The sequence below is a fragment of the Lissotriton helveticus genome, chromosome 12, assembly GCF_964261635.1.
Source record: "Lissotriton helveticus chromosome 12, aLisHel1.1, whole genome shotgun sequence".
Lineage (NCBI taxonomy): Eukaryota > Metazoa > Chordata > Amphibia > Caudata > Salamandridae > Lissotriton > Lissotriton helveticus.
Genome location: NC_136073.1, coordinates 688,236,286 through 688,263,651, shown reverse-complemented (window position 1 = coordinate 688,263,651; position 27,366 = coordinate 688,236,286). Strand labels below are relative to the sequence as shown.

The 27,366-nt window shown below is 45.5% G+C and overlaps 1 protein-coding gene and 1 non-coding gene across 5 annotated transcripts in view; both read right to left on the bottom strand.

Annotated features, from left to right (window-relative positions):
* The window catches only part of IL34 (interleukin 34), a 920,960-nt gene that overhangs the window by 274,256 nt on the left and 619,338 nt on the right, over nucleotides 1-27,366 (bottom strand). The window lies entirely within an intron of this gene.
* On the bottom strand, nucleotides 1,735-1,805 carry TRNAG-GCC (transfer RNA glycine (anticodon GCC)). Its single transcript has one exon. It is a non-coding gene; the product is annotated as a tRNA-Gly (tRNA).

The window sequence follows — 27,366 nt, the reverse complement described above, 5'->3', positions numbered from 1 at the left end:
GAGGAATCCAGCACCAGTGCAAACTCAATTCAATAAACGCGGGCCCACTCTAGCGACCCCACATGCCCCCGAATATTACAGAGGCCGTGCACCGGAGTACCTCCCAGGGTGTAGGGCAGGGGCTTAGTGCACGCGATCCGCTGCATGGCCTCTGCACCCCCACTGTCCCCTAGCCTAAAAACGGCAATGAAATCACAAAATCCCCGAGAGGGAACGACTCACCGCAACAGAAAACCAACCCGTCGAACGCAGGAACAGCAGCACGCTGACGCCAGACCCGGCCTCTGGATGAGTGACCAGAGGGCACACAAACGGCTTCAGGGTGAGGGGACAAAGAGGCCGCCAGGTGGGCAGGGGAGGCATTTATACCTCTCCCCGCGCCCTGTCCCGGCCGGAAGTGACGAGCGGGACCCAAAGGGTCTCGGAACACTAGGCTGCCCCGTGTGCCATCCTGTGGCACTAAGGGGGCCGCTCTCTTATGAGGGTCCCCTGCGGGGACGTGTCGGTCAGCCCGCAGAGTGAGGCAGAATGGATTGCCGAAGCATCCCTTTCCCTGCCAGAACAGCCCTGGGTGTCTCCTCTGTGACCTACTTCTGGGTTTTATGTTAGAATATTGTTAGAAAACAGGACAGCAGTATCGTGCATATGATAATTAGGATACAATATTTTGGCCACACGATATTTTGGCCAGGATATTCATGTGCCATGCCTTCCGGAGCCCGCTTTGGTACCCCGGAGGGCGAAGTTTTGTGTGGTTAACAAGAGGTGCCTTCACCACCACCAGTTCCAGACACTCACAGTGCTCACCACTGACTCCCATGCCAGCCAGTCACTGAGATCCATGCTGCCAGCTTATCGCACTGCACAGCTGCGAAGAGGTCTCACATTTCAGACCAATGTCAACTTTCCAGCCTAGTGCCCTCCTCACTCCCCGCCAAGCAGTGGCAGTATCTCCCTGTGCCCACTTGTAATAACCGAAGAGGCAGCCCACTACTTAAGCATTTGCAATGCAACAGGTCTCGCATTTACGCGAGTTTGAGCTATTCGCATAGTAAGTTACAATGTCTTTTATTTATGTTTTGTTTTTAAAACAAAAAAAGGGTTTGTTATTTGCAATGCCAGTAGCTTAAACTCTCGCAAATGCGAGACCTATTGCATTGCAAATGCTTGTTAGTGTAGTCATTTGAACATAATCCAGCCCTGGTCAAAACATAGTCCTATTTCTATGTCTGCGGCTGTGTCCAGGTTTTTAATTCTGAAAAACTGTTCACCCTCTGACGATAGCATAAATATCGACTTGTAAATAAGACGTCAAAAACATTTGACATGCTGTGTGACATGGACGCCTGATGATAACAGGAGCCAGATTTCTTTACAACGAGAAAATAACTGGATTAGGGCTGTGCCCCCTTTTATTAGGGACGAAGCAATGCTTTTTTATGCGCCTCAACATTGTTTAACATTGAATGTTTTCTTTGTTCAAAATATTACCTATAGTGAGACATACTTTTTTTTTTTTTTTTACAGAAAGACGTTTTATCCCCCGCTTTTTTAGGGTTACTTATACTGTCTGCAGTGCTCCCTTTTCGCTATAAAAAAGACAGCAGCCATTTTGCCATAGCATACTATATTGTTAAAGTTCTAACATTTGAAACGTGCGCTTTTTGAAAGCAGGATCATGTCACAGGAAAAATGTCGTCATTTTTTAAAATAAAAACTAAAATTATTTGCTATTGCATTGGCCGGGAATCGAACCCGGGCCTCCCGCGTGGCAGGCGAGAATTCTACCACTGAACCACCAATGCTGCAGCTGAACACTGACGCTCACATAGCTCTGATATATTGTCTGTGCACCTCCTGTAGCCACCTTACGCGTGTGCAGAGAGGGAAGAATTCATTTTTAAGGGGAAGGTGAACTGAAAAAGACGAGGAAAACGCACAAAGGAAAACAAACTGCCAAGAGAATTAAATATTTTCGTGAATTCCATAGAACATACTGCGATGGGAAGCTTCGTTTTGTAGGATTTTTGTAAAGCGCTACCTAATGCGAACATTCCGCCTCAAAGCACCCTAGAGATGCCTCTGCGGGTAGTAGGGTTAGGGAGTTAATGAAGACACTACTTGACGGAAACAACCCGCAGGCTTCTGCCGAATCCTCAGCCAATGGAAGACCGTCGGGATTGGAACTGGACGTCACGTGACCCCGTCCTCTCACACAAGGAAAGAGGCGGCAAACAACAGGACGGGAACTGTTTAAAGCATTTGAGATGAGACGCGCACCACAGCTTAGAATATGTCAAGTTATATTTACTGAGGAGCAACCACGCAGGACTCCTCATCTCTCTGCAGCTGTTTTCAAATAGTACATCGAGAAAAGAGCGGTGTGTCGCCAGGTTCTGATTTGCACTGTACAGCACCAGTTGCTTTTCCTGCTGTATAGGTAATACGTTTGTATAATGTGTTGCAGGAGCTCTCCATTTTAGAGACTATCTAGGAGTGACAACTGATTTGCACACAGTAATTAGGGTGGTGTGAAATTCGCATTACTTGCTTTTGCGTAATTAGGGAAAATCAAGTGAAATGTCAATTTTGGGCATGAGGACGCATTTCACAAAAAAACAAACCAAAAAAAGACACGGCGAGAGCAACAGGCGCTCAGGTTTCTTCGTACGCTCATTGTAAAATGTTGCCCCAACTGGAGTGTAATTACGCGATGTGGCATTATAGGAATTTCGCGTAACAATCTCAAGTGGAATTGCATGAATTCCGCCCAGGCCTTTATATAAAATGACATCTCACTGAGAGATGATCTCAGTAAGTGACATTACTCTTTCAAATCAACAACATGAAAAGGGACATCAGTAAAATTATATTTAAATAAAAAAACAAGTGTAAAATAAAGATTGCATCAAAGTTTCACTAAAGTAGACTAATTGTTTACAAAAGTAGTGGCGCACCAATGTGGTGTTTACAAGGGGCCCTCCCATTCAATTGAAAGATGCCTCCATCTCTTGCAGGAGAAAGAAACAGGAAGTAAATTACAAATGTGCTCATACCTAGGACATCTTAAGGGTCATGGAAACTATACAACTTCCTGTTTTTTTCTCCTGTGTATGACTAGGATAGGAATAGGGAATTTAGGTATTTGCCAGACTTAGACCTGCTACAATAGTGCCCAGGATTCAGCTGTGCCCGACACAGAAGAGATACGGGCAGCGCAACATAAGGGCTTACCACAGGAGGAGGAAGATATCCCTGGAGGAAATTGGAGACAGTCCTACAGGCGAGAGCGATGTGCTTGGAGTATCAACCAGGTAGGTGAATGTAAATGTAAATGTAGTATACTTGTAAAGCACACAGCTGCCCCAGCAACGGGGCGTCCCGGCGCTGTATAACTCTGGGGAACCCGTCCTGGCTTTCCCTGTGGGATGGTCCCTGCTGGGAGTCCCCAAGGTGGAGCCAGGCATCCCCGGAATTGGTGGGGCCGTTGTGGAGATTAGGCAAGCTAATGCCCAGAGTTGCCGAGTGGAACCCCTGATTAGAGTAAGCACCGAAGCGAGAATTATCGAGTCCGCTGACCAAGGTCCACGACCCTGCCGCGTCGGGAATTGAACCCTGGTCCCAGGCTGACTTCTACTCTCGGGCCTGCCGCCTCTAACCAGTGAGCCACACTACACCTGAATGGCGTTCTCCCCAGGCTGACGTGGGGAAGAATAAATAAAAGATACGGAGAGAGCAAGTGCTGTGTATTTGGCCTTGCTCGAATGTTTTAATAGTCTGTATGCATTTTTTATTGTATGATAACCTAAAATCATTTACAAATGCGATACATATTACGTTAACATTTTTAAAAGAAAAACAAAAAACGTTTGGTTGGGTTAAAAAGAGGAAATCTAAAAGGATTATAATAACAGCTGATGTCTTTATAGCTTCATTCTTTTGTGTGTGCGAGGAGGTTGTTTGTGGTGATTGGGGTAGAGATTGCTGGGCATTCTTTGTGGTGATCTTCCTGATTTATTATGGGCAAGCACAGAAAAAAAAAGATAATTTCGAAGAGACCTCTTCCTCTTGATTTTTTTCACATTCTGCCCCTTAGAAAAGACGCAAAATCTTCTAGCGCATATGCAGAGCTTGTGTTAAGGCAGTTTCAACAAACTCCAGCTTTAGCCCTACCTATTCATCACCATGCCACCAAATTCATCTTAAGAGAATCTAAGGACCCAGATACGAAAAACGTACTAAGATTAATGTTAAGATTATTATATCCCTTAGAAGAAGGAGATAAGAGGTTTCTGAAAGTAGTCCCAGTAGATTCGTTTGAGGCAAGTTTGTTCAGAAGAACGTTCATTGCTAAAGAAAGCATTTTAAAGAACCAAACTGACAAGAATATTGATGCTTCACTCAAAAAAATCTTATGCAGGGGTGCACTTGACAATGTATTTATGTAGCCTACACATATCAGTCATTGATCTCAAACTTAAAATCACTATTTAAAGTGGTATAAGAGAGGACTGAATGGAAAGGAAGGAAGTCCATCTTGAGCACACAGCATCTCCCCAGACACTGCTCATGATGACGACACAGGAGCGGGAAGGGGAACATCTGGTGCTTTGAAGACGGTTCTGTTATCCTTATGTAGCCCCCCCCCCTCCAGTTAGCTTTTTGAGCTTCTGCTCTATAGCAGAGAGACGCTCCAAAATAGGTTTCAGCTTTGTGTCCAAAGCAACAACGACTGTTACACGAAGAAAGTCCTGGGTGATGCTCACCTTTTCCTTTCCCCTGCCAGGGAGTCTTTCTTTTTAGGTGACTGGCTGAATTTGACCCTTGGGCATTTAGATTTAGATGCAGCTTCCTGTTTCTTTCTTTTCCCTGTCACACCCTGTACAATAGGAGTGACTACTGTAACTTTGGCTCCAAGGGGATCACCTGCAGGTTGGGCAGGGGCGATTTAGAAATCTCTGTTCGTAACTCTCCCATCCTTCAGTCAATTCATTTGGAACTCCTGGTCCTATGTCTGAGTTTGTGGGGCTAGGCGAACTCCCTCCTGGTGAAATTAGATGGGGTGATGTTTGAGTGGATGGAAAGGAGGCGGCACTCTGGCAACATGATTTCTTTGCTGATGATATCTATTGCACATGTGAGGAACGCTTCGATAGTTGTAGTAGTGGTGGCGGTTGGCCCGCTTGTTTGAGTTTTATGTTTCCCTATTATGACCCAAGGTGTAACGTGATAAATAACGGTGCAATATAAGGAGTGGACCAAATGTTCAACAAATATGGAGCACTGCAATAAACTCAGTTCAAGCAAAAGGTACTGAGATGAAGAAAAATCAAACCAAATACCTCTCCTTTGACTGACTTCAATAGGTAGCTTTCCTCAGTAGCACGTCCCACACTGCAGGAGTCTCCTGGTGCTTTTGTGGCATCGGGAGGGTTGGTCCTCCTGCTTTGGTCAAGGGAACCCTGAGGGACTAAGTCCCACCCCAGTGCAGCAACAGGCAGGCAAGCAAGCAATTGGTGCGGGCCTCGGTGTGAAATATCCCCTGAATCCTCCGCACTTGTGGAAGCTATGGAGAAACAAATTGAGTTTCTTTCTATCTCCTTTGACATTCAGGGCTCGAAAAAGCTAATCGCCCGCTCGCTATGGTGAGCCAGATTTATTTAGCACAAGCTATTTTTAGGACCTACTTGCCCTTTCTGGTGAGTAGGAAGACAAACTGACCTTTGACCTCTCACAAAGTGAACGAGCAGTAAAGATGCATTTAAATCCTGTTATCTTGTCACATTTGCTCGGCTTTCAAAGACAGAGCTCAAGTACGTTAGTTAGGTCGAGGAGATTTTTCAAGTTACTAGACCTGCAGACGTAGTAAAATGTTTAGGATTTATCGAGCCCTGACATTGTAGACATTATAAGGGCGGCAGCGCTTTCTCAAGGAGCAATACAAGCGGCAAGCCAGAATCTTTACTTAAGAGAATGGCATACGCATTAGTCCCTGAAATCTGCAGCTCAGCACATACTTTTTGAGGGCTTAAAGCTCTTTCACCCTCCGTTAGCGAAGGCAAACTGCATTGTCTTTTTAAGGAGAAGAAACATTCCTCTTTGTTTTGACAGGCTTCTTCTACATGCAATACCTTTTTAAAATCATCTAAGTCCTTGTTTCGACAGCCATTAAGGACAGCGTCAAACCTGTCTCAGTTCAGATACTCTAAAAGGCAAAGAAAAAAGGTTTTAGGTCTCTGGGAGATCAGAAAACCGAAGCTCCTTCACCATAATGAAATCAGCGCTCCTTACTGCCCAGAAGATGGCCACAATTAACAAGTAGGAGTTCACATGTCTCACTTCAGGAAGGCTTTGGAAACTCTGTCTCAGGTTAGTGGATACTGAAGTTCATCAGTGCAACCACTGCCAAAGCAGTCCTTACTAAGCTTGTAAGCACAGTATCCACATATGGATTACCATTTAATAGAAGCCTGACAACAGACCTACAGCTTAGAGAAGAATTCTAGCAGTTCTTGAAGCAAAGAGGCATCTATCACAGCAGCAGTAAGGCTACACTGGCTAATTTCTAATTTCTAATTTAAAACATTTATAGAGCGCAGCGTGCACCGTACGGTTTCTTGGCGCTAGTGGAGAGTTCGGCAACAGAGGCAAAATTAACCTGTCGTTGAGAAGAAGGGAAATTACACAGAGAAGGCCAGTTTGAAAAGGAACGTTTTTAGGTCTTTACGAAAAGAAAGATAGTGGGTGGCAAAACGAAGGTGATCAGGAAGGGAGTTCCAAAACGTGGGGGCTAAGGTAGAAAAGTTGGTTCCACCCCACTTTTTCCGTTTGAAACGTGGGATTTGAAGGAGAGATTTGGAAGAAGAGCGAAGCTCTCTAGTGGGGACGTATTCTTTTATTAGCGAGGAGATGAAGGCAGGGGCAGTGCCTTGGCGGGCCTGGAAGACCATGCAGCCGGTCTTAAAAAGGGAACGTTCCTTAACAGGAAGCCAGTGAAGCTCCCTGAGGAGCGGTGTGGAGTGGTGATATCGTGGGAGACCAAAGACCAACCGGGCCGCCTGGTTCTGGACCATCTGGAGCCTGCGCAGGCTGTATGCTGGGATGCCGTTGTAAAGGGCATTGGCATAGTCCAGCCGCGATATCACCAGTGTGGTCATGATCAACTTGAGTGCCTGGGGGGAAAAAAAACAGGAAACAGTGCGGATGGTTCGGAGGGTGAGGAAGCAGGAGGAGACTACAGCGCTGATTTGTGAATGAAGGGTGAGCTGGTTGTTCATTTTAACACCCAGTGTTTTGACCGAGGTTGAAGGAGTGGGGGAGGGACCAAGAGAGGGGGGCCAGAAGATAGAATTCCAGGGACTGGAAGAACCACCGGTGAGAACCAACTCGGTTTTATCCGGGTTCAATTTGAGATGGTTGTGGTTCATCCAGTCCCTGATGAATGTCATAGAAGACTGGAAATTGGAGACAGAGAGAGGAGAAGAAGACAGGTCAAAAATAAGCTGGAGGTCATCGGCATAATTGTACACGGTGACCTCCAGCTGCTGAAGAGCGAAAATAAGAGGAGAGATATAAAGGTTGAATAGTAGAGGGGAAAGAGAGGAGCCCTGGGGAACACCACAAGTGACAGGGAGTGGAGTGGTCGTGAAGTCTCCTAGCCGAACCGCCTGGGTACGGTCCCTCAGGAAGGAGGAAAGCCAGATCAGGGCTGAACCCTCAATTCCTGCCGCCTTGACACGGGACAGTAAGATAGTGTGGTCCACCGTGTCAAAGGCGGCGGAGAGATCGAGGAGTACCAGCGCCTGATGTTTGTTATTATCCATACCCTTCCTGAGGTTGTCCAGGACCGAGACCACAACTGATTCGGTCGAGTGCCTGGGGCGAAAGCCGGCCTGGCGGGAGGCCAGTCCCCCATTAACCTCTACGTGGGCGCTGAATACTGCGGTGACATGGCGTTCCAGCACCAGGAAAACACTTAACACTAACACCCAAATAGCCCAAATAGCCTCAGCCTGTGCCCTGATAGGCTGAATCATTTGAGAAGCCACGCCAGTTGCTCCTTTAAGATGAATTTTCCTCTCCCTTGTCCTGGATGGTGAAAGCCCAGAGGAAGAAGGTGAGTCATGTGATGCACCAGAATAGAGGAACATGGCCATGCATGTGTGTGACTGAATCCCAGTCAAAGAGTGTCGATCTGTTTGTAAATTCCGAATGTTATTCAAGATCAGCTTTGCCTCAGAGAAGAAGCGCTCATCATAGGCTGAAGCTGTCCTCATAGTGTCTCCTGCAAGATGTCCTGATTTAGGAAGCATATATGGGCCTGTTTCAGTCACTAGCCCCCATGGCGAGGCTACGTTATGGATCCCAACCATGATACAGGAATGAAACTGGGCTTGCGGTTTCACAAAGGCCCTCTGAGAAGGAGACATTAGTTGTTCAAGACCCCAAAGGGATCCACAGCCATTACTAATATCACTTAGCAATTTTTTGATGAAGGCCGCTGATGTTCCAGGAACACATTAAGAAGGTGGGATCTCCTTGTTGATTAGATACGGTTGTATGTGAGGCTGCTAGGGGGATTGACTTTACCAGGAGTTTGTGATTAAAGTCTGAGAGCTCTACCTCGAGAGGTCATTCTGAGCTTTTGGTTGACAAGATCGCTGGGAGCCACCCCCAGCCTTGACTTGTGTCAACGTTGAAGACCTCTATTTGGGAGGTTTTATGCTGATCTTCGGGTCCTGATGCATTTTTTAGGATCGAGTATGGTCTAGAGTGGGCCGCCGGTCTGATGGTTCCAGCTTTTCGAGGTGGTGTTGGCTGGGTTAGCAGGGAGGTAGGGTAGCCTGGAGTGAAATATGGATACACTCTAATGCCCCAGTTTCGCAGGGTGCCCTTGTAATCCAAAAAAGCTCCTGCCCGCTGGCCGACTTGAATGACACCAGGGTTACCTCGGACGGGTTAATTGCCTCTGGGTGGGAGGAATTTAATAGATTCTATGTCGTCCGATGCCAACCCTGCAAACCCCGGGATGCCGTCCACTAGTTTTATTAATTTATATTCGATCTATTGAGGATGTCTTGCTGACCCTTTGACTTTATATTCGGGTGCCAGTAAGATATAATAATATGGCGAGTCGTTTTTGTTCTCATAGTTGAGTGAGCTAAGGGTCGTCTTATTGATTTTGTTGGATAGCGGGCCTGCGTCTGGTTCCTGCTTCCGTTGTGTCGGGCAATAGGGGACCTTCGACGTCGACTGGCTCTGACTGGGCAAAGTTGTTTTTTGGTTGTAAATTGTTTTTGTGAGGTTCGTTCTTGTTATTGCGATGTCCACTCGAGGTGAAGTTGGGGCCAGCACTGGGTTGGATTTTCCTAGTGTCACTGTGGACCCAGTTAAGCTTGCCTCATTAGTTTTCACCCTTAGATTTTCTGTAACTATGCTAGGCTCATCTGTTGGTGTTCCCACGGTTATCTCGCTAGGATCTAGGGCACTCCTCGAGGGTGGTTGGATGGCGGTTGCGGGTGATTCCCCTTTTGGTTTAATGACGCTTACATTTGCTAAAGGTAAAGGTGCGTCTGTCTCACTGTCACGAGGACATGGACACTGTCATGGACGGACGGGGTGTGCCTACTAACAGTTGTCCGTTTCCGCCCCGTCCGCAGGAACCCTTGGACGTGTCCTGGAGTTTCTCTACGCTGCCTTCAATGACGCATTACAAAAAAGGGGGTGGTCAGAGTTGAAAATTTTTTCAATTGGGCTTAAAGAAAGCCAATTATTTAAATGTCCAATGTTCACACAATCAACAACTTCATTTTGGATTAAACTTAAGAAGATTCAATTTAAACAATTCAAATCCAAATATTTTTTGGCATTTATTTATGCAAAGTTCCAATCAAATTGCAGCCAAAGGTTCATTATAACGACAAAGTAAACATGTAATTGTAAATTCATTACATTCGAACATTCAAAACAGTGCTCTCAGTGAGAGGGGAAGGGGTGAGTGAAGTGAGTGGGACACGGTAAAGGTGTGGTGACATTTTTGTGGCATCATTTCGCAATTAAGAAGCCTTTACACCTAAATCAATTGGCAAAGGTTCCAAATAATCATCACACATAGAGGGCGAGACACAATCTCTTATTTCAGTCCTATGGTGTGAAGTAAGCAAAGCGTAGTTCTACGTTTCGACCCCTGGATTACGCTAAAGGGTTGCTTTCAGCCTCATGTTGGGGTCTTCATCAGGAAAGAGGGGGGAGAGCCTAGGGGGCAAGATAGACACATGTATCAGTGATTGTGTGTTTAAGTAATTAAGAAGTGAGTATAAGAAACACGGGATGTGGTATTACCTACATCGATAGACGGTAGACGTCTGTGCTGTCTAGAACGGGGCCACGGTACAGCTCCCAAAGTTTATCTGAAACATTAATGAATTAAAGATCGGCGTCAAGGTGCTAGTAAATACCAAACTGCCAAGGGGTGAAAGGGCGAAAGGAGCGGGACTTACTTTTACGTTGTACTATTACCCATAGTACAGGAAACACGCTGTGGGCAAGTCCCTCAAACACGGGGACCTCAATTGCTCCTTAGCTGTAATGATAGAAAGGTAGCGCATTGAAGCATGCCGGACAAGGGCATGGATTGGCAAACAAAGTTTGTGAGAAGAGTTAGTTGTATGGTCAGGCAGGAAGGGTTCTAATCTCACCTTAGGACGGGACCGCAATGGCTGGATTCCCGCTCCAGCTGCGCGCTGCATCCGAGTGAAGACTCGCGGTGCAGCCGCTGGATGCCGGTAAAGCGAAAGAAGGGGCTCATCACACTCAGCCAATCAGCGCGGAGGTAGGGCGGAACCGTTCTGAAGGACCAAGGGAGCGTCTACTCTGGAATGACTTGGAGCGGAGGATTGCAAGGGGGGATCTGTAAAGACCTGGATCGGTTGTTACAGTAAATAGTCTCAAAGCAACCCCGTGATGTTTCAGTAAAAGGCAGTCGCTTTTGCATCAAAGGAATTGATCGAGCAGTCAAAATTGCACACATGAAACTCTAATGTACACAAATGATTATCGCATGCCATATCGAGATTTAGACAGAGCAAGGTTTGATCATTAACATGTGAACCTACATTATGGTTAAGAGGTACGTTAGAAAGTCCAATTTCAAACATTGTATCTTATAAAATCGCAAGCGTCACAAAATCAGAACACATTCAAGTATGAATAGTTATGGCACATTAAGAGGTCGGTGGTGAGTTGAGCGTGCGCTACACAACAGAATTAACAATGTATCTTATAAAATAGCAAGCGACCAGAATCAGAACACATTCTAGTGTGAATAATTATGGCACATGGTGGTCAATTCAGTGTGGGCTACACAACAGAATTAAGTAGTCATTCATGGATATAGCGGTAACAAGACCTAGAGCAATTTAAAAAGCCATAAATTGTTGTAGGATTAAAGTAAGACAACATAAGTAGCCGCTATTCAGCTAATGCACTGGAGAGTAAATTATGTGGAGGAGGAATTTAAGAGTCTATGATGACCCAGGGTGTTCATTCTGGACATAAATTAGCCATCTGAGAGAAATTCGCCTCCAGTTCATTCAGCCCTCTCCTTATTGTTTGGAATTTTTGCATCCATTTGCATTCTCTGGTGTTGAGGATGGAGGTCAAGTTGCCTCCCCGTGGTCCCAGGCATACTTTCTCTATCACTAGCCAGCGTAGAGATTCAGGTGTATGATTCCTTTCTTTGAAATGTTCCACCAATGGGGCCCCGGTTGTGGAGCACCGGATTCTGCTGCAGTGCTGAAAAATACGGTTCTTAACCTTTTGTATAGTTTGACCTATATACATGAGGTCACAGGGGCATAGAATTGCGTAGATCACTCCACTGGTGTTACAATTGGTCAGCGACTTCAGATTGATAGTGAAGTTGTTATATTGGATTTGTTTGGTCTCCCAGCACATAGGACATGCTTTGCAGGAGGTGCATTTGAAGTGTCCAACAATTTCCGGTAGATTCCATAGGCTCTGGATCGTGGGTGCCTGTGGAGTTTCAAGCAAGGATCGTACCACCATGTCTCTAACGTTTCTCGCTTTTTTGAAGGCGTGCATAGGAGGTTCCGGCACCTCAAGGATGTCTGCCACCAGACCCCAATGTTTGTTGACACTTTTTCTTATAGTATTACTCTGGGTGCAGAATGTTGTTACACATATCATGCGTTCAAATGACGATGCTAGTTTCTTGGTTTCAAGTAGGGTTGAACGATCCTGGAACCAGGCTCTCTTGCGGGATCGCTTCACTAGGCGTTTAGGGTAGCCTCTATCGATCAGACGGTTGATGAGCTCATCTGATTCCTTAACGAAGTCTTCTTTTTGTGAGCAATTCCTTCGAAGACGCAAAAACTGCCCAAAGGGTAGGTTGTCTCTCAGTCCCCTCGTGTGGTGGCTGGAGTAGCGTAGGAGAGAATTTCTCTCTGATGGTTTGCGGAAGAGAGTGGTGTATAGGTATCCATCTTTCTCCTTGATGCTTATATCAAGGAAGTCAATCGACTCTCTATCCATATGCATCGTGAATTTGATGTCCAAGGATTGGTTGTTAAGCCAGATTAAGAAAACTTGGAGGATGTCTTCATCTCCGGACCATACCATTATCACATCGTCGATGTAGCGGTGCCAAGTTGTTATCATCTCCCTGTGTGGATTGTCTGGTGCGAGGATGCAGTCTTGCTCATACTCAGACATATAGAGAATAGCTAGGTCTGGTGCAAAGGCAGCGCCCATGGCTACTCCTTTACTCTGTATGTAGTAGGTGTTTTGGAAGATGAAAAAGTTCTTTGTCATGGCAATTTCAAGTAATTCGATCAGGAACTCTGTAGGGACTGGTGTAGGTTGTTCCCGTCTATTGAGTATTCTCCTCATGCAGTCCAGCGCTGGTCTCTGTGGAATGCTGGTATACAGCGAGACGATGTCCATGGTCACAAGAATCTGGTTCTGTTTGCTGAATGGTTTGTGGTCGAAGAGGTTGATGACTTGCATGGTGTCTCTTAAATAAGTCGGGGTAGCTTCCGCTAAGGGCTTTAAGAAAACATCAACGTACTTGCAAAGTGGTTCAATCAGTGAGCCACATCCTGATATGATGGGTCGTCCAGGTGGCTTATCGAGGTTCTTGTGTACCTTAGGTAGTACGTATATAGTGGGAGTCCTAGGGTGATCCACATTAAGGTACTGGAACTCTTTCTTCAAAAGGAATCCCATTTCTAAAGCTTGTGTTGTGATAGTCACAATGTCTTTCCGTACTTCCCTGGTAGGGTCCCTTGCCACCGGTCTATAGCTGACCCCATCAGTGAGTTGGGATTGGATCTCAGTTTTGTAGTCGTCCACATCCAGTATGACTATGGAGCCCCCCTTATCCGCCGGCTTGATTACCACAGATTTATTTTCTTTCAACGATTGGAGGGCACTCCTCTCACCCCCACTGATGTTCTGTTTTACGTATTGTTTTTTATTGATGGCTTTGAAGACATCTCTCATGACCACACTTTCATAAGTTAGTATCTCATGGGCGACTGAAGCCATTGAAGGCATAAAAGTGGACGGTGGTCGCAGATTGGTGAAGGCAGTCATAGCTGGAGTTGGTTTGTTTTTGAAAAAGAATTTCAGTCTCAGTTTCCGGAAGAACCTGGTCAGTTCAGTTTGTATGTTGAATTTATTTGGATAGGAGGTCGGTACAAAGGAGAGGCCTTTGCATAGTATCTTCCTTTCATCTTCAGTGAGTGTGTATTTAGACAAGTTTATGATGGGATCACTTCTCTCAGGTGCCCTGGTTACCACCTGTACGTCTTCCTCCTCGTGCTCCTCTCCCCGTGGTCTTCTTGCTGGAAACGTACTTGCTTGGGGGTGTTGCCCTGTTGTCTCCCACTGTCCCAATTCTGCTGTTGGTTGCCTCGATTGGGGCGGTTGTTCCATGACCCTCGGCCTCTTCCTCTGGGTGGTCTCCACTGGCTGCCCTCTAAAAAAGGGGATTGGTGTTCCTGTGGGTATTCCTGTGGTTGATACCATTGTTCCTGTTGTTGGTAATTTGCACTGGATGTGCTCTGGTCGTTCTCGCTGTCACCACTGTAAGAGGAATCCGAAAAGTTGGTATATCTTCTTGAACCCCTGTATCCTCCCCTTCCTCTGTTGGAGAAACGGCCAAGATTGTCTTGCCTATAGTAGTCTGGTTGCAGATAAGGGTAGGTCTTCTTCCTGTCAAAATACTTAATGTCCTTGGCCAGTTTGTCTAGTTTCTTTGTCTGGGTCTCAACATCAAAGTCAAAGACCCAGACAAAGAAACTAGACAAACTGGCCAAGGACATTAAGTATTTTGACAGGAAGAAGACCTACCCTTATCTGCAACCAGACTACTATAGTGTGGAAAAGTAAATTTTGCCATGTTCTGTGTCCCTACGAGTCCTCCATCATATGTTATCTGTGCATGATTAATATGCATATGTTATTCCCCATGTTCAATTAAAGACGCAATTATAGTTGTGTCCACCTTTAGTATGTCAGTTTCCAGTTCTCGTGAATACTACGAATATCAGGCCTATGTAAAGCTACGTTGCCACGTTTCTCAGTGTGCACGTTATTCCATTGTAAAGTCCCCGTTTCTAGGCCTCAAAAGGGCCCGGACACCAGTTTTCAGCTCCTGTCTCCTGAGCTTCGCTGAGGAGCGATACAGCCCCCACCTGTATCCTCGACCCTTCACTTACTTCCTGCCTCGCAGTGCCCGGCTCAGCTTGGCTCTGCCAAGAGTATGTTATGATTCTAGCTATCAGTCCAGCCCTCCTTCTCTGCATTCCTAAAGCTACTGAATCGCATCAATAGTTTCCGTCATTGTCTAGCCTTCACGTCTCCACGTTAGAGAAATACTGTATTAATGATCATTTAATATTCTTCATCACGCACTACATGTAGAATAATGCATGCTCCAGTCTTAGAGTCTGTTCGCCTTTATTCCAATAACATTTGGATTCTATCAACATGTTCTCTAAACATCAGATACTAGATACTGCTTAGGTACATGTCGCCCTGACTCTCCAGACTTCAGTCTCTGCTCCTAGCACAGAGTTCGAAGCCCCCAGCTTCTCCTAGTAACACGTCATTGCCAGTTTGCGCGCACCATTAGGTTAGAGGTCCCGGCTCCTTAGGTAGCCCCCTCCATGTTTCCGCACCATTTATGACATAATCTGTTACGTTTGCATCACATGTCTATGTATACGCCCTGTTACACCTCTTTTCACCCTTATCTTTCGCGACTGCTACGCGTCACGCCTATTGCTCCACCCACTGCTACGCCTATCGTATGTATTGTAATGCAACTGTTTTAGTATATATGATCGTGTATTGTTATTAAATGTTAGCGCGCTCATCCCAGATCCAGCCCCAGCAGCTGCTGGGCCCTGCCATCCTATTCCTATGCAGGTTGTCCTGTTCCTGTCCTTTATGCTGTAATAAACCTGCAAAACTCCTACTACCTCGAATCTTGACTCTTATTTATTGAGCTATCTGTTATTCATTTATTCATTCAAAAAATAGATCCGGTATTATTTATTTATATACCACATAATGGCGCCCGAATAGGGACTTGCCCTTTCCCCACGCGTCGGTGAAGCCACGCCGACCCCCTGACCCTCTGCAGTCGTGACGGAACTCTTCTGCGCACCGGCAGATATTTCTGCTTCAAGTATCCCTCAGGCCCACGGAGGAGACGGAGGAGGCGGTCCAGCATCCAGACGAGACGGTGGAGGAACGCGGCGAGTCCCGACCAGAGCCCAAGCCGAGAGTCCAAGGTCCGAGGTATCCGGAGGTCCACCCGTAACTGAAGTCCGAAGTTCGTCGTCCGTCGTCGAAGCAGTCCAGTCTAGTCTGAGGCCTTCCGTTCTTACTGCCCGGTGAGTACCATTACTGGGGTAGTATCTAGACAGGGTCAATCTAATTGACTCTGGTCCGTGGGTTGGTGGTACACAAGCCCACAAACGAAGTGTCCACTTCGGTGGATGCGGGTCCTGACGTGTCTCTTTATGAGACCGGTAAGTTTCGTACTGTTTCAGCAGTGCATCTAGTTCCTGTTCTAGTCAGCTCTGTTCTCGAGAGAATTCATGTATTCTGTTTTCCGTATTCCAGGTAGTATTCTGTTCGAACTGTTATTCTGAATGTTCTTCATGTATCTTGATGTCGTGGAATGAGTGTGAAGTAGTTATCGTGTTTATTGTGTATCGTATTGTGTCCAGATTATAGTTCAGTCATGCCGCTCTTTTCAAAACTGCGTCAGTTGAGAACTAGAAAAGGTCTGCTGGAAGCAGCAGTTCCTGTCCCGCCTAGGGACAGTCCAGGTCATTTTATGTATCAGAAGCATGGCATAAGCGCCATATTGTATCTAGACTTATGGGTCGAGTATACCAAACAGTTAGAGGAAAGGTATAGATGGCCTGTATCAGGCACATGGGATGCCGAGTGCATCATGCGAGTAGAAGAAGCATTATGGAAAAAGAAAGCCAGACAGTCACAGAAAGATGCCATCGAGTTATGGCGCAAAGAATCTCATAAAAGAACCGAAAAAGAAATCAGAAAGTCAGAATTAAGTAGAGAATCCTTAGAACGAGCACAAGAAAAGGAATTAATCGAGATTGGTGAACGAGTTAAAACCGAACAGTCAGACAGACAGAGGCATGCCCTTATTAAGGGTATGTATCCTCTTCTTGCCGAGGGCGTGCCAAAAGCGACCCCAGAGGCATCCAGTAATTTCCCGCCACCATTAGTTCCGACCAAGCTACGTCACAAACAGACCGCAGCTGATATTTTCATTTCGTCCTATTTGGACGACACAGTCCCAGAATATGCAAATCCTGTTCGCGCTCCGCCAGTCCCTGTAAATCAGGCACTTCCCGCTCCTCCAGACACCGGAGTACCTGTTACGGTACCCCCGGTCCAGCCCGCCATACAAGTCCAGCCTGCATTTCCATTTCCCACTCTGCCAGGACGAAGAGGATCAGTCGATGATTCTAGTTTAGGGGCCGCAGGAGGAGGCCCTCCTCAGACCCCGCCGCCACATAAGCGTTTAACGTCAGCCGAATTACATGCACAAGCGTCACAGCGTACGCCCAGACATCAGTCTGTAGCAGAAATAAGAAAAGCCCTTAATGAATGCGGCTATGATCCAGTCCCAGGCGAGGATAATATGGTTTTATATTCATTACGTGTAAGAAAGGTGGCCGAGTATCTAGTCACCCTACCGAATATGAAAGAAGATCTAGACAGAATATATCGTTTCATCCGTACAGGGGATGATCCAGAAAGCATTGGCGAAGTCATGTCTCAAAGAAAAGCCGAGATCCAGCTCATGATACTAAAGTTTTTGATTAATTGTTTAATAAGAGAACAAGATTACCCGTCCAAAGATCAAGCCGAAATGAGAACCCTGACAAAGTGAAGTGATAATATAGCCGAGGGTAAGCACAGGACCATCAGTGCTATGGAAAGTATGTACAAGAAAATCCGTAAAGAAATAATAAGGTTACACGATCAACGTAAAGCAGCACAAGTAAGCGAGAAAGAAAATGACTCTTCTACAGAAGAGGTAGAGGACGAGAATCCCGACAGAATAGCGTATGTAGGAAAATCTAGATTTCCAGATCGCCATTTACGCCTAGAACACAAGTCAACTTTCCATCATCCAGCATCAGAACAAGGTTCTCTAGAACAAGTGTTTCAAGCTACCGATCACATTCTGAAATCACGAATCGGTTATAGTGAGTTAAGTACTATGCATGAACAAGAACTAGCCCGATCAGCAGTCCGGTGGACTACTGACTCTACCACTTTTCCAGACGAAATAGTGGCACAAATGTTTCTGAAAATGCCCCCAGCCGAGCAACGACTGGCGGGTATGTATATGATTCAGCACCTCATTACATTGTATGAGGGTCAGCACTCTGATCCAGGCCCGTTACATGATATCCTGAACGAGTTACTCCAGTATAGATGGAAAGGTTTAGGTACCGATTTAATTAGTGTCATTCTAGAACAGCGTCACAAATATAGAACGTTTTTGAACCCGCATTTTGTTCATGTCTCACCCCCAGAAAGTAAACCATTTTACATGGAGAGACAGAATCCGTTACGAGAAGTCCACCCAGTTAGAGGAACGGGTGGCGAACTAGAACGAGTGTTTGTTTACACCCCGATCACAAAGATGGAACTCTTAGAGATGAAAAAATTAATCCCCTGTCATGATAAAGATCCAGCAGGGTTCCATCGAGAATTAAAAGACATGCTCCGTATGGGAGAATACACGTATCCAGATATAATTAAAATGTTAAAGGTTCTGCTGCCCGCAGGGGTGTATGAAAAGCTCAAGGAAAAAGATTGGGAGGTGGGAGAGAAAAAGATCGATTGGGCAGTTCTAGAAGCTGAAGACAAGGCACGAGTACCAGGTACCGGCCTTGGAGCGAAATGTAAAGAATTACCTGAATTATTGATTCAAGTTTTACCCAGATTATTGACAACTAGAAAAGAAGACTGGGATGCAATCTCAGCCTGTAAACAAAAACAAGACGAAGACATTAGTGATTTTTATTCTAGATTTGAGAAATGTTTTAGCATCAATAGTGGCCTCAAGACAAGTAGTGAGTCATACCCTCATCTTTTTGTTACTAAATTAGTCGAGAATTCAAGTCCACAAATTAAAAATCGAGTTTTGAAAGTCGAAAGTACCTGGCAAGCTAATACCCCGTCCCAGATGTTACAGATGCTCCAATACCACCAGAATAGAATTAGAGAAGAGCAAGAACAGGAGAGAAAACATATGAAAGACACGAAAATGAAAGTACTAGTTGCACAATCTGTTCCTCAAGACAGTCAGAAGAGGGGTCCAAATCAAGCCAGTCATCCCGCAGCTCCCGTTAAAGGGAACTGCAATTATTGTAAACAGCCAGGTCATTTTATAAACGAGTGTGCAGTTCTGAAACACAACATAGCTACTGGTAAGACTAAAGAAAGACCACGTCCGCCTAGACAAGAACAAGTTTCACAGATTCCTCAGCCACAGAATGCACCACAGACAGTTACAGCACCGCAGCCCATCGCTGCAACACAGCACGTTACACAGCAGATGTACCAGTATGCACAGTCTGAGTATCCAGAGTATCAGCCATATTCATGAAACAGCCTAGAGAGGGAGGTAGGCTTGCCTCTCATCGAGATACCTGTAGATCAAGAAGGTCCCTATGTTCACAGTCAAGTACTAGGGAAAGATAGAAAGTTTCTGATTGATACAGGGGCAAGTAGGACCACTATAAGTCACGCCGAAGTTCCAGGGGCTCCGCTCTCAGGCTCAAGAAATGTTTCCCTTGGATTTTCAGGAAAACCCATTGTAAATGAAATATCAAAGCCAGTTACTCTAGAAGTAGGTCCATTGTCCCGCACTACTGATCTGTTACTTACTAAGTCATGTCCAGAAAATCTATTAGGTATTAAAACACTGAAAGAGTTAGGCGCAGTTATATGCTGTTCCCCAGAGGGAATACGATTGTTCCTGCGTGACTTTAAGGGTCACTATGTATTACGAGATTTTGATCCCAGATTGTCCAATGTCCCGCAGTATCTATGGGCGCAAGGTCCAACTGATGTTGGTTATATGCAAATCACACCCCATCGTGTGACTCTCAAGCCAGGTGTAGTGTTACCACGAATCAGACAGTACAGATTGCCACCTGAGGCTGTAGCAGCCTTATCCAAAATTATTGACGAGCTCATGGCTCAAGGAGTAGTTGTAGAAACTGACTCCAATGTATGCAATTCTCCGATCATTCCAGTCATGAAACGTACTGATCCAAATGCACCCCCAGTATATCGATTAGTGATTGATCTCCGAGAGCTTAATAAATGTATTATTCCCCAGTATCCAGTTGTCCCAGATATCTCTTCCCTATTAACAGCCATTGATTCCGAAGCTTCATTTTTCACTGTCATAGACCTCAAGAATGCATTTTTCAGTGTCCCCATTCATCCAGACAGCCAGTTCCTTTTCGGATTTTGTTTAAATGGAAGGAGCTATATGTTCACACGAGCTCCTCAAGGTTTCACAGAAAGTCCTAGTATTTACAGTCAAGCACTTAAGAGACAACTAGACAACATTCACATGCCAACTGACACTGCCCTGCTCCAGTATGTCGATGACCTCCTGATCACAGCCCGTTCTGAACGTGCTTGCGAGCGAGCATCACTCATAGTTCTGTATTTCCTAGCCGAGATGGGACACAAGGTGTCCCCTTCGAAGCTTCAATTCTGTGTCCAGCAAGTGGTCTACTTAGGACACTTACTGTCCAAGAGGGGTAGGCAGTTGACACCAGACCGTATCCAGTTAATAGCGAGTCTTCCTCAGCCCAAGACCCAGAAGGAGGTACGTGCTTTTATCGGCCTTACTTCTTATTGCCGACAATGGATTCCTCAGTATGCATTTCTAGCCAAACCACTGATACAGTTAACGACACAGGAGGCAGCCGTATCGACTGTCCTCCCTTGGTCATCTGAACATACACTCAGTTTCAATGAGTTAAAGAAAGCCCTATGTCAAGCTCCAGTTCTAGCTACACCGAACTACAGTAAGCCTTTTACACTTTTCGTCACAGAACGTGAAGGTACAGCATTATCTGTTCTCACACAAGATCAAGCAGGACAGTACAAGCCTTGTGCTTATTTTTCGAGCACATTAGATCCTGTAGCCCAGGCTCTGCCTGTGTGCCTCAAGTCAGTTGCAGCCACAGCACTAGCTATCAGACAAAGTGATTCCATAGTATTAGGACACTCCCTGACAGTACAAGTTCCACACTCTGTGGAAGTTCTTTTAAACCGAACACAAACTCAGCACTTGACAATTGCACGTTTGACAGGTTATGAATTGACACTGTTTCAGCCACACATAGAAATCAGACGCTGCAACATCCTGAACCCTGCTACACTGTTACCATCAGTTACTTTAAGTCCGGACACACACAACTGTGTGGAAGTAGTTAATATTACGACAAAAGCCAAGACAAGATCTGACAGATATTCCGTTACCAGATCCTGACCTAACACTTTATGTGGATGGTTCATGTATGAGAACAAATACAGGAGAACTAGTCGCCGCGTATGCAGTGACTACCGACACCGAAGTTATTGAAACACACCGTATTGACACCCTGTCCGCTCAAGCAGCAGAGCTAGTTGCTCTGACTCAAGCCTGCATACACGCCAAGAACCTGAAAGTTAATGTTTACACAGATTCGCGCTACGCATTTGGAGTCGTACACGACTTTGGAGTGCTATGGCAGGAGAGAGGTTTCATGACTTCTCATGGAACCAAGATTCAGCATGGTCTCCTTATTCAAGCTCTGTTAGATGCAATACATTTACCGACATCCATTGCTATCATGAAATGCAAAGCACACACGAAAGTTACTGACATTATTTCCCAGGGTAACGATCTAGCAGATCGCACAGCCAAGCTTACAGAACAGACTCCAGACATTCCAGTTAACATGACACACACTCCAGATCCGACTACATGTATGACAGTTAAGGACCCGACTCAAGATGTCATAGATATCCAGTTACATGCTACTCCCGAAGAAATCAAGAAATGGTCCGAACAAGGAGGGGTCCAGACAGATCAAGGATGGTTAACGAAAGGAAAAGCCACTTGGTTTCTCCCCGACTCTATGGTTCAAGTCATTATCAAAACCGCACATAGTCCAGCACATTTAGGAGAAAAAGCTATGTTAGACAGTATCCAGAATATTTGGTTCAACAAGCATTTACGAGCTGCCGCCAAGCAGAAAGTCCGTACCTGTATGATATGTTGTCAGTTTAATCCAGGTAAAAGTGTCCCGGTGGAACAAGGTGGATTCCAACCCCCTGACCACCCTTTTGAAGTCCTCCAGATGGATTATATTCAGATGGAGCGATGTCGAGGTTTCAAGTATGTCCTTGTAGTTGTATGCGCTTTGTCCAGGTGGACAGAAGCATATCCAGTCCCAGATTACACAGCCGCGACCACTGCCAAGCAGTTGGTTCGTGAGTTCTTCCCCCGTTATGGACTCCCTAGAGTCGTATATTCTGATAACGGCCAGCCATTCTCCTCAGAGTTAATGAAGCATGTTTCCCTTTTGTTAGGGTACCAGTGGAAGTTCCATTGTGTACGCCATCCTGAAGCAGCAGGTCTCGTAGAGAGACATAACCAGACCCTGAAAATCCGCATTGCCAAAGTATGTAAAGAGAAAGGTGTGGACTGGCTAGTAGCTCTGCCAGTTGCTTTGTTCTATATGCGCATGGTCGCACATTCCAGATCAGGTCTGTCCCCGTATGAGGTCGTTTTCGGCCGCCCCCCTAACATGTGGGGTACACCCAGACCCCGAAGTATTACCGATGTTTCAAGTAATATGCTGACAGATTACCTAGCTTCCTTGATGTCTGCCCTCAACTCTTGTCGTTCACAGGTTGCCGCCGCATTTCCAGACAACACCGAGGTGGCACCGCATGAAATCGTTCCAGGATCCATGGTCCTTGTCCGGAATTTTGACCGCTCAAGTCCGCTGGAGCCTCGCTGGAAGGAGCCCCGACAGGTCCTCCTCGCCACCCGTACAGCCGTGAAGTTGGAGGGACGCAAAGGCTGGGTGCACCTTTCACATATAAAGAAGTTTTATGGACTGAAACCAGTCTCAAAGAACATTTCCCGGGATTCAAAGGACTGCCAAAGTACTATTTTTAAGGACTGTCCCGCAAAAGACATTGCTACGAACCCTTCCCAGTTAGAGAAAACTCCGCAACAGGAGTATAAACTCAAACTCCGGTCTAGTAAAATAAGTCAGCCAGTTTGATTGTCTAAGTCCTCCCCTAGGTGAAACGGTTAGACTGTTTCTGACATGTATAAAATAGACCCCCATAGTGAGAGAGTTAGTCAAAACTCAATCCGATGTATCGTTTTTCTATGTTTCATATTATTTCTCAGTATTATGATTTCCTGCACCAGTTATGCGTTTTACCTGTATTTTCCAGTTTCTCATGTAAATACGTCTTCTAATGTTACGGTAGAACACACGTTTAGTGATCTGCCTCCTCATGAACTCTCTTACCGCCTCGCTATGCGAAATAATTCTTTCATCCGCATGCTACATTATTCACACCAGACCAGCAATGTCACTAATTGTTGGGTGTGTGGTCGACTCCCCCCTTTCCAGACACCGAAGGGAGTTCTGCCACTTTTTCCTTATCCTTTTTCACATAATGGTTCGTGTGGAGCATGGTCCACGTTAACGTCATCCTCAACAGATATGTCTTTTCTTAACAGTACGTGTTTTCCAGACAAGCAAGGTCTCCCCCACAGAACCGGGTTAGATCTAGAAAATGAAGTGTATAATTTAGGTAATTATTCTTCGAATTTCATGGTCCTGAATGTTCAGTCTGATTCCACTCCAGATTTACCTGCTATTTCAGTACTACCAGTCAAAGGCGAATTATGTGTCCGAAATAATGGTTCCGTACATGTAGGACATAGTGATTGTACTACTATTGTCAAGTATAGTGACAGTGGGAAATCTATTTTCAAAGCTTCACGTCATTCTTATTTTATTTGTGGTCAGACCGCATATGTTCGTCTGCCCCTCGATTGGGAGGGAACCTGTTACATTGCCTTCCTACTGCCACCAGTTTTCCTAGCCCCACCTGATTATCATAGAAACACACATCTAGTACACATTAGACATAGAAGGGAGATCGAGTCCCCAATTGTCGATTATACTGAAACTGCTCTAGAACAGTATACAGATTTCAATAGAGGTTTCTTCTTCTTTATACGACCTATCCAGAATAGTAAGTTAATCCGTAGGTTAACAAGAACCCTTGAAGTAGTTGTCAATGAAACTGCCTCTGCTCTAGGTAACTTAACCGAAGAGCAATCTGCTATGAGATTTGTCGTTTTACAGAATCGTCTCGTCCTTGACGTCATATTGGCCGATAGGGGCGGGGCCTGTAGAGTCATCGGATCTAGTTGCTGCATTTTCATTCCAAATAACGCGCCGTCTGTTTATTCAGCTATAACCAGACTCCATAAAATTGCCCATCTGTTACACCAAAATCCAGGCACCTGGACATGGTCCGGTTGGTTCTGGGATATAATTTCCGCTTGGGGATGGAAAGTCTTGTCCTTTCTAGGTATTGCAGTAGCGATCATATTTAGCTGCTGCCTCTGTATACAATGTGGCCCTGCGATTTGCGGCATTTGTGCTACATCTTGTATTCCTAGTCCCAAGCCCCGTTCTAAAACACGTTCCCAGAAAATTCGTGACGAGCAAATGATACTGTATGAAATGATAGATGGTATCATGAATATTGATGTTTCCTGAAGGAAACGTAGTGACAAGGAGGGAATGTGGAAAAGTAAATTTTGCCATGTTCTGTGTCCCTACGAGTCCTCCATCATATGTTATCTGTGCATGATTAATATGCATATGTTATTCCCCATGTTCAATTAAAGACGCAATTATAGTTGTGTCCACCTTTAGTATGTCAGTTTCCAGTTCTCGTGAATACTACGAATATCAGGCCTATGTAAAGCTACGTTGCCACGTTTCTCAGTGTGCACGTTATTCCATTGTAAAGTCCCCGTTTCTAGGCCTCAAAAGGGCCCGGACACCAGTTTTCAGCTCCTGTCTCCTGAGCTTCGCTGAGGAGCGATACAGCCCCCACCTGTATCCTCGACCCTTCACTTACTTCCTGCCTCGCAGTGCCCGGCTCAGCTTGGCTCTGCCTCTGAGTCTGCCAAGAGTATGTTATGATTCTAGCTATCAGTCCAGCCCTCCTTCTCTGCATTCCTAAAGCTACTGAATCGCATCAATAGTTTCCGTCATTGTCTAGCCTTCACGTCTCCACGTTAGAGAAATACTGTATTAATGATCATTTAATATTCTTCATCACGCACTACATGTAGAATAATGCATGCTCCAGTCTTAGAGTCTGTTCGCCTTTATTCCAATAACATTTGGATTCTATCAACATGTTCTCTAAACATCAGATACTAGATACTGCTTAGGTACATGTCGCCCTGACTCTCCAGACTTCAGTCTCTGCTCCTAGCACAGAGTTTGAAGCCCCCAGCTTCTCCTAGTAACACGTCATTGCCAGTTTGCGCGCACCATTAGGTTAGAGGTCCCGGCTCCTTAGGTAGCCCCCTCCATGTTTCCGCACCATTTATGACATAATCTGTTACGTTTGCATCACATGTCTATGTATACGCCCTGTTACACCTCTTTTCACCCTTATCTTTCGCGACTGCTACGCGTCACGCCTATTGCTCCACCCACTGCTACGCCTATCGTATGTATTGTAATGCAACTGTTTTAGTATATATGATCGTGTATTGTTATTAAATGTTAGCGCGCTCATCCCAGATCCAGCCCCAGCAGCTGCTGGGCCCTGCCATCCTATTCCTATGCAGGTTGTCCTGTTCCTGTCCTTTATGCTGTAATAAACCTGCAAAACTCCTACTACCTCGAATCTTGACTCTTATTTATTGAGCTATCTGTTATTCATTTATTCATTCAAAAAATAGATCCGGTATTATTTATTTATATACCACAATAGGCAAGACAATCTTGGCCGTTTCTCCAACAGAGGAAGGGGAGGATACAGGGGTTCAAGAAGATATACCAACTTTTCGGATTCCTCTTACAGTGGTGACAGCGAGAACGACCAGAGCACATCCAGTGCAAATTACCAACAACAGGAACAATGGTATCAACCACAGGAATACCCACAGGAACACCAATCCCCTTTTTTAGAGGGCAGCCAGTGGAGACCACCCAGAGGAAGAGGCCGAGGGTCATGGAACAACCGCCCCAATCGAGGCAACCAACAGCAGAATTGGGACAGTGGGAGACAACAGGGCAACACCCCCAAGCAAGTACGTTTCCAGCAAGAAGACCACGGGGAGAGGAGCACGAGGAGGAAGACGTACAGGTGGTAACCAGGGCACCTGAGAGAAGTGATCCCATCATAAACTTGTCTAAATACACACTCACTGAAGATGAAAGGAAGATACTATGCAAAGGCCTCTCCTTTGTACCGACCTCCTATCCAAATAAATTCAACATACAAACTGAACTGACCAGGTTCTTCCGGAAACTGAGACTGAAATTCTTTTTCAAAAACAAACCAACTCCAGCTATGACTGCCTTCACCAATCTGCGACCACCGTCCACTTTTATGACTTCAATGGCTTCAGTCGCCCATGAGATACTAACTTATGAAAGTGTGGTCATGAGAGATGTCTTCAAAGCCATCAATAAAAAACAATACGTAAAACAGAACATCAGTGGGGGTGAGAGGAGTGCCCTCCAATCGTTGAAAGAAAATAAATCTGTGGTAATCAAGCCGGCGGATAAGGGGGGCTCCATAGTCATACTGGATGTGGACGACTACAAAACTGAGATCCAATCCCAACTCACTGATGGGGTCAGCTATAGACCGGTGGCAAGGGACCCTACCAGGGAAGTACGGAAAGACATTGTGACTATCACAACACAAGCTTTAGAAATGGGATTCCTTTCGAAGAAAGAGTTCCAGTACCTTAATGTGGATCACCCTAGGACTCCCACTATATACGTACTACCTAAGGTACACAAGAACCTCGATAAGCCACCTGGACGACCCATCATATCAGGATGTGGCTTACTGATTGAACCACTTTGCAAGTACGTTGATGTTTTCTTAAAGCCCTTAGCGGAAGCTACCCCGACTTATTTAAGAGACACCATGCAAGTCATCAACCTCTTCGACCACAAACCATTCAGCAAACAGAACCAGATTCTTGTGACCATGGACATCGTCTCGCTGTATACCAGCATTCCACAGAGACCAGCGCTGGACTGCATGAGGAGAATACTCAATAGACGGGAACAACCTACACCAGTCCCTACAGAGTTCCTGATCGAATTACTTGAAATTGCCATGACAAAGAACTTTTTCATCTTCCAAAACACCTACTACATACAGAGTAAAGGAGTAGCCATGGGCGCTGCCTTTGCACCAGACCTAGCTATTCTCTATATGTCTGAGTATGAGCAAGACTGCATCCTCGCACCAGACAATCCACACAGGGAGATGATAACAACTTGGCACCGCTACATCGACGATGTGATAATGGTATGGTCCTGAGATGAAGACATCCTCCAAGTTTTCTTAATCTGGCTTAACAACCAATCCTTGGACATCAAATTCACGATGCATATGGATAGAGAGTCGATTGACTTCCTTGATATAAGCATCAAGGAGAAAGATGGATACCTATACACCACTCTC